We start from the raw sequence: 8,326 nt of genomic DNA on the forward strand, positions 1-8,326 counted from the left end.
TATCAGTCGACACTATAGGGTCAGGACTTCCAATGGCATCTTGCATTTTTCCAATGATCCCCTCAAGGGTAGCCTCGTCGTCCATGAACCGGATGATCACCATTCTGACAGCCTCGTTTAGCGCGTCTGACTAAGTATCTGCTGATCCTGTTTTGAAAATCCAGACAATCCTGTTCAGTGCTTTAGTAATTTACATTTTGTTGTTCATCTAATTCTTACTTACTTACTTACTTAACTTTCTTACTTATTTACTTTACTTTACTTTACTTACTTACTTACTTACTTACTTAAAAACTTACAAACTTACTTAACTTTCTTACTTATTTACTTTACTTTACTTTACTTACTTACTTACTTACTTACTTAGGAACGAACCTACGTACTTACGAACTTACTTACCTACTTACTTACTTACTTACTTACTTACTTACTTACTTACTTACTTTTTACTTACGAACTTACTTACGAACTTACTTACTTACGAACTTACTTACGAACTTAGAAACTTACTTACGAAATTACTTATTTACTTACTTACGTATTTACTTACTTACTTACTTACTTACTTACGAACTTACGAACTTACTTACGAACTTACTTACTTACGAACTTACGAACTTACTTACGAACTTACTTACTTACAAACTTACTTACTTACGAACTTAGGAACTTACGATCTTACTAACGAACTTACTTATTTACTTACTTACGTACTTACTTATTTACTTACTTACGTACTTACTTACTTACTTACTTACGTACTTACTTACTTACAAACTTACTTACTTACTTACTTACCTACTTACTTACTTGCTTACTTACAAACTTACCAACTTACTTACTTACGTACTTCCTAACTTTCTTACGAACTTACTTACGTACTTACTTACTTACTTGAATGACTTCAATATTATTTTGACTGGGACTCGACGCGTACACACTTCGTACATGTTATCGCTGAAAACACAACACGGAGGAAACTCGCGGAGGATGTTTGCTCTCATATTCCAGCATCCAGACATATTCAGGACGGTCTAAAAATGTCGTGTGGCAACATTATTCGTTTTTAAGGGTTAGGGTTCAAATCCCTAAAGCACCATGTTGTGTGTAAAAATGTGTAAAACATTCAAATCCTTCCAGACTGTTGCTCCTAAGCTTTGGAACGATCTTCGTCTGTGTTTGATGATCTACTGACTCCTTCAAGAAACATCTTAAGACGTTTCTATTTGTTCAGGCTTTTCCTTGATTTTCTGGAACTCCTGTTGTGTTATCAGTTTTATCTTGACCTTTAAAATATATACTTTATTAAGTATTGTTTTGATTGTTTAAGCGCTTTGTGACCCAGGTCTGGAAAAGCGCTATATAAATAAAAATTACTTACTTACTTACTTACTAAAAGACTCAAATAAAGAAATGCTGCCCTCTATTGTAAAGTACGTTATTAACATTCAATATTAAATAAAACTTTCTTTCTCAACTCGTCTCTTAAAACATTTAACCTTTGTGATCGCAGACAATCATTCGTATTAAAGTAAATACAATATAAAAACGTGGTTTACTTTTTCAAAGATTCAAAGATTTACCGAAAAGAAAATGCCAACAGCTAAATATTGTTATTTGAATCCTGCAAATAACAACAGCCGACATCACACTGGTGTCAGAAGTGAAGATTACAGAACTGTCTTTCCTGCTGTTGAAGGATCGCATGAGAGACGCTGTGAGACTGCTGCTCAGTCCAGAAACGAGAACAGACTATGGAGCGCTTGTCAGAGACGTTTTGGAACATTGTGACCAACCTAGCATCCTGCTGTCGGAACTTGCCGCACACAACCTGGAGAACCTCTTTGTGTACTGGCAAATGAAATTGAGTGACTGGCAAGAAGAGCTTACTCTCACATGCCCCCTGCAGTGCAGACGGAGCTTGCTCGTGACCTGTTCATCCAAGCTCTAACACTAAAAGGTCTGCGCATTCAAACTCAACTGGCCCGTCCCCGCTCTACTCAAGATGCTTTGGAGCTTTCTCTGGAACGTGAGATTGTGGAGGGAGGAGCGGAAGAAAGCGGACCTGCTGCAGTGAAGACTGCTGTGTACACGGACCCTGCAGAGACCAGACCCAGGTGGTCAGAGGAGATTACTGAACTGATTAGAGCAGTGTCAATGCAGCCACCAGCATCGAACTCTCGCCCTCGCCAGCGTTCACGAGTATGCTTGGGTTGTGGACAACCAGGTCACCTTGTCAGAGACTGCCGGCCGTGTAGATGGGACGGCACAAACCCCCGATTATGAGTCCCAACATTCACCTTCAGGTGGAGAGACAGCGAAACACCCCGCACCGGGACTGAGGGTTCAACATTCACTGGACACAAATGATCCTACTGAATCAGCCATGGTGGTTTGTTGGACACAGGCTGTAAACTTCTGCCATGTTCCAGTCGCCATAAACGGAACTTCTTGCACTGCTCTTGTTGACACAGGGTCTACTGTTACCCGCGGATGTTGTTCCAGCAGGTTCAATCATCGTGCAAACTACAGTGCAGCTACGGACAGTAACTGGTGAACTTGCTCCCATGCTTGGAAAGTGGAGAATGACTTTCAACGTTGCGAGGCTGGCTGTGGATTTCCCTTTCTGGGTCGCGGAGATACAAGATGCCTGTATACTGGGACAGGATTTTCTGAGTTTTTTACGGTGTCAACTTGACCTTGGTGAGCACTTGTTGAATTTTACACAGCAAGTGCGATACCAAAAAAGACTGTTACCCACTACCTCGTGTGGATGAGTCTTTGGACATGGTTTCTGGGTCCACCTGGTATTCCTCACTAGACCTACGGAGTGGATACTGGCAGGTACCTCTTAGCCCATCAGCGAGACAAAATACTGCCCTTTGTACAAACAGGGGCCTCTGGCAATTCCAGATCCTGAGTTTTGGTCTCTGCAACGCTCCAGCCACCTTTGAGCGGCTTGTGGACAAGGGGCTTGCAGGTATTCCACGTCATGAATGCCTAGTCTATATATCTGGATGACATTCTGGTGCATTTGAAGCAGGTCCTACAAAGGGTGGAAGCAGCAGGTTTAAAATTGCACCCGGAGAAATGCCGCTTCATGAGAAGAGAGGTGGAATTTTTAGGGCACAGACTGGGGGTTGAGGGCATCAGCACACTAGAGCAAAAGGTGCATGCTGCAAACTAAGAGACTGGCCAATCCCAGCCAACCAAAGACAGCTGAAAAGTTTTCTTGGATTGGCCTCCTACTACAGGAAGTTTGTGCAAGGCTTCTCATGCATAGCTGCTCCCCTATATCGTCTCCTGCAGAAGGACAAAGGTTTCACCTGGTCACCAGAATGCCAACAAGTCTTTAGCTCTCTTCAGGCAGCGCTAACAGAGTCTCCCATCATTGCTCCCCCTGACCAAAAATTGCATTTTGTCCTGGACACAGATGCTAGCAACGTGGGGATGGGTGCGGTCCTGGCACAAAATGGAACTGAAGGTAAAAAGGTGCTGGCATACTTCATCAAGTCCTTCAGCAAGGCTGAACGGCGATATTGTGTCACAAGACGGGAACTTCCGGCCTTGGTTGTAGCCATAAAACACTTCAAGTACCATCTGTGTGGCCGACCATTTGGCGTTAGAACTGACCATCCTGCACTGCAGTGGCTAATGTCATTCTGAGAGCCAGAAGGACAGGTGGCGCGATGGATACAAACGCCCCAGTCCTATGATTTCACAGTGTTGCACAGGGCCGGAGCTAGACAAACAAACGCAGATGCCCTGTCCGTCGCCCCAGTGCCTCAGTGGGGTGTCGGTTCTGTGAGAAGAGGGAGACTAGTGAGAGAGAGCTGAAGGAAGAAACCTGTCCGTTAAACGAGGAGACCCGACCAGCTTGCAGACGCACGCAGACAGTGGATGCAGCTGATAGGTAAACACAACAGGAACAAGACCCAGACCTCCAGCCTGTGTAACTCCGGATTAGGGAAGGAGTAAAACCTAACAGGGAAGAAGTTGCAGGTAATTCAGTGAGAATTAAAGGACTGTGGACAATGTTCGATTCACTGAGGTTGAGGGACCGAGTCTTACAGATGGCCTGGAAGGAACCTGCTATGGGAGAGGTGATGGTTCCTGCCTCAATGAGGGATGATAAAAACAGCTCATGATAAAAGATGATGATGACGATACAAAAGCTGAAGGAGGCGGAACAAGTGCCGGACAGTGCAGAGAAGAACCAGTATGGATTTCAGCTTCCGGACATATTTAGTAGAAGATCTACTAAATGTAACTCTGATGTGAAAATCTCAAGATGGCCACTGAATTTGTTTTTTTGTCTGTAAAACCCCTTAGTACATGAAGCCCCTGAATATTTTTGTACTGCGCCATCTTGTGGATTTCAGCTTCCGGACATATTTAGTAGAAGATCTACGAACTTCTTAGTACATGAGGCCCCAGAAGATTAACGGGCTACTGGATCAAACTTTCAACCAATCACACGACGTGCAGACGATCATGAGGATTAATACACTTTTTGTAAGTTTTAGATTTATTTGTGTTTTCTTAGGGTCAGGACTTCCAATTGCATCTTGCATTTTTCCAATGATCCCCTCAAGGGTAGCCTCGTCGTCCATGAACCGGATGATCACCATTCTGACAGCCTCGTTTAGCGCGTCTGACTAAATATCTGCTGATCTCGTTTTGAAAATCCAGACAATCCTGTTCAGTGCTTTAGTAATTTACATTTTGTTGTTCATCTAATTCGTACTTACTTACTTACTTGACTTTCTTACTTACTTTCTTAACTTTACTTTACTTACTTAATTACTTAGGAACGAACCTACGTACTTACTTACTTACGTACTTACTTACAAACTTACTTACTTACTTACAAACTTACTTACTTACGAACTTACTTACTTGCGTACTTACTTACTTACTTACCTACTTACTTACTTACTTACTTACTTACTTACTTACTTACAAACTTACGTACTTACTTACTTACTTACTTACTTACTTACTTACTTACTTACGAACTTACTTACTTGCGTACTTACTTACTTACTTACCTACTTACTTACTTACTTACTTACAAACTTACTTACCTGCGTACTTACTTACCTACCTACTTACTTACTTACTTACTTACTTACTTACTTACTTACTTACTTACTTACTTACTTACTTACTTACTTACTTACTTACTTACTTACTTACTTACTTACTTACTTACTTACTTACTTACTTACTTACTTACTTACTTACTTACTTACTTACTTACTTACTTACTTACTTACTTACTTACTTACTTACTTACTTACTTACTTACTTACTTACTTACTTACTTACTTACTTACTTACTTACTTACTTACTTACTTACTTACTTACTTACTTACTTACTTACTTACTTACTTACTTACTTACTTACTTACTTACTTACTTACTTACTTACTTACTTACTTACTTACTTACTTACTTACTTACTTACTTACTTACTTACTTACTTACTTACTTACTTACTTACTTACTTACTTACTTACTTACTTACTTACTTACTTACGTACTTACTTACAAACTTACAAACTTACGAACTTACGAACTTACGAACTTACGAACTTACGAACTTACGAACTTACCTACTTACTTACTTACGTACTTACTAACTTTCTTACGAACTTACTTACATACTTACTTACTTACTTGAATGACTTCAATATTATTTTGACTGGGACTCGACGCGTACACACTTCGTACATGTGATCGCTGAAAACACAACACGGAGGAAACTCGCGGAGGATGTTTGCTCTCATATTCCAGCATCCAGACATATTCAGGACGGTCTAAAAATGTTGTGTGGCAACTTTTTTGTTTTAAGGGTTAGGGTTCAAATCCCTGAAGCACCATGTTGCGTGTTAAAGTGTGTAAAACATTCAAATCCTTCCAGACTGTTGCTCCTAAGCTTTGGAACAATCTTCGTCTGTGTTTGATGATCTACTGACTCCTTCAAGAAACATCTTAAGACACTTTTATTTGCGCTTTGTGACCCTGGTCTGGAAAAGCGCTATATAAATATAAATAAACTTCCTTACTTACTTATTAATTACATTTACAATTAACATGCAAATAATCACAGTGTTGTAGAAATTAATCCACCGGTCTCTAGATGGCAGTGGTCGACACGACCTCCGCAGCTAAAGAAACAATGAAATTCCACCCGATTTCCCAACGATGACTGAGGATGAGAGGATACAGTGGACTCCAGTAGTTCTTAAAGCTGATATGTTTCCACATGTTTTGTTTTCAGTTCTATTAATTCAATGAAAAGACAAAACTGTATCAAAGTATGGTATCGTGAGGTGAATGTTTCGATTTTACCCGGAACACGACGGTACTACTACTTTAAGTTACTTTTAAGTTTTTGTTTGTATATTTATTGAAAGACTCTGGAACTGCAGACATAAATTATTCATTAAATGTAATGAAATACTTAAGAAATAGTAAAATATGATATAATTACTGTTGAAAAATCAATGTTTAATTATTTCTTTCACTTTTAGAGACAGTTCTTCAAAAACTTCTACAGAAACATCTTCAGAAACTCTCAGCGAAGAGAGAAGACATTTTTGTTTAGTTTAGTCTGATCCGAAGATCTGAATTGAAGCACTTTTGCATCGATTTAAGCTAGAAATTTTCAAGCTAGCCTTGAGTTTTAACCACTGATCACCACATACAATTTTCTTAAAGATATATTTTTGGTACGTTTTAACCTTTATTGTTCAAAGGCTCTTAAATGCTACGATCTTCTTAAGAGCCTTCTTACCCCCTAAGAATGATTTAATCTGGGAAACGTTGGCTAAAGTGAAGCTAGCATTGCTAGTTGCTGCTAATATGACTGAATTTAGTCGTTGCTAGCTTTTAAATTCAACCACTGATCATAGAAATTAAGTTATTTTAAATCTTAAAAAGAAGGATTTTGCAATGTCAACTAGAAGCCAACGCTAGCAGCTGGTTTAGCCAAGAGATAAAGCTAAGAATTCAACTCTTCTTTTGCGATGTCAGCCAAGGGTTGCTGGTGCAAACGCCCGCCTGATCCGCTGTAGGTACAATTTCGGTCCCCCCTACAATATCGGTCCCCCCACTTCCTACGTGATGACGTCACACGCGTCATATGCGAACGTCTCTTTAAAATATTTTTTATGGGTTAAAGAAACGTCAACAGAACGTTTACATGATACTTTTTTACCACACATAAAAAATTTATATTAACAAAAAGACGATCTTCGTCAACATAATCACTTTCCGTTCTTTCATTTCCTGGTCTGACGACACACGTGACTTTGAGACCAACGAAGCCGCTGATTGGCTGAAGCTGTTTTACTAATAATAAAGCACAACTGTATAATGAAATAAAAATCATTCGAGTTAGAATATTCCCCTTTCAATAACTTGTCTGTAGTTCGGATCATAAACACCTCAGTAATTATTTAGGTTTCGATTTTTTTTAAATCAATTAAATCAATTATTAAATGTACATATGCCCACTTTATTGAACGAGTCATTTTTTTAATTGTCATATTTGTATAATGTATGCACTACAAAAAAAAATCGTGTTTTTTTAACACTACTGGCAATAAACATTTTCTAATTTTCATACTATTGACATTTGTTGTCATATTATTGAAAAACGGTTGTAATATATTAGGGTTTATGGTCTTAATTGTAACATTAAAGTGGCCAATCAGCGACATTCTCACGTCTAGCAGTTGATTGGCTGAACCTGTCTATATAAATATCGGCGATATTCAAAATTCAAGAAATCATATTTTATTTTTCATTAAAGAGGGGTTCGGTGTATGCGCATATGAAACTGGTGGGGTTCGGTACCTCCAACAACGTTAAGAACCACTGGTCTATAGTGATGTGTCTTATCTCAAATATCAGAACGTGTGTTGTTGTCAGTTTAACGTGAAACACGTTATTTCAAACTAAAACTACTCGCCTTAAACCACAAACAAGTCGAGATGTCTTTCAAGTATTGTTGGTTCGAATTGTTTCCTCTGTTAACTTCCTAACTTCAGGGATGTGTTTGTTGTTATGTGACGACACACGTGACTTTGAGACCAATGGAAGGGTCCGCGCTACATGTGACGAAGCCGCTGATTGGCTGAAGAAAAATCGCTCGCAGTTGAAAAAGCAACTTAAGTTGAGACTCCCTGCTCGACCTTTAACGTCCGCCACTGCTGGGCCACCATGCGTTTACTAGCCGTCAGCAGCTTGTGCTCGCGCACCAGAAGTCTCACATTCCACGCACACTTTCTGCGAGGTTGTGTCTCCGGGAGAAAC

Source organism: Callionymus lyra, chromosome 18 (assembly GCF_982586985.1).
Source record: "Callionymus lyra chromosome 18, fCalLyr1.hap1.1, whole genome shotgun sequence".
Taxonomy (NCBI): domain Eukaryota; kingdom Metazoa; phylum Chordata; class Actinopteri; order Syngnathiformes; family Callionymidae; genus Callionymus; species Callionymus lyra.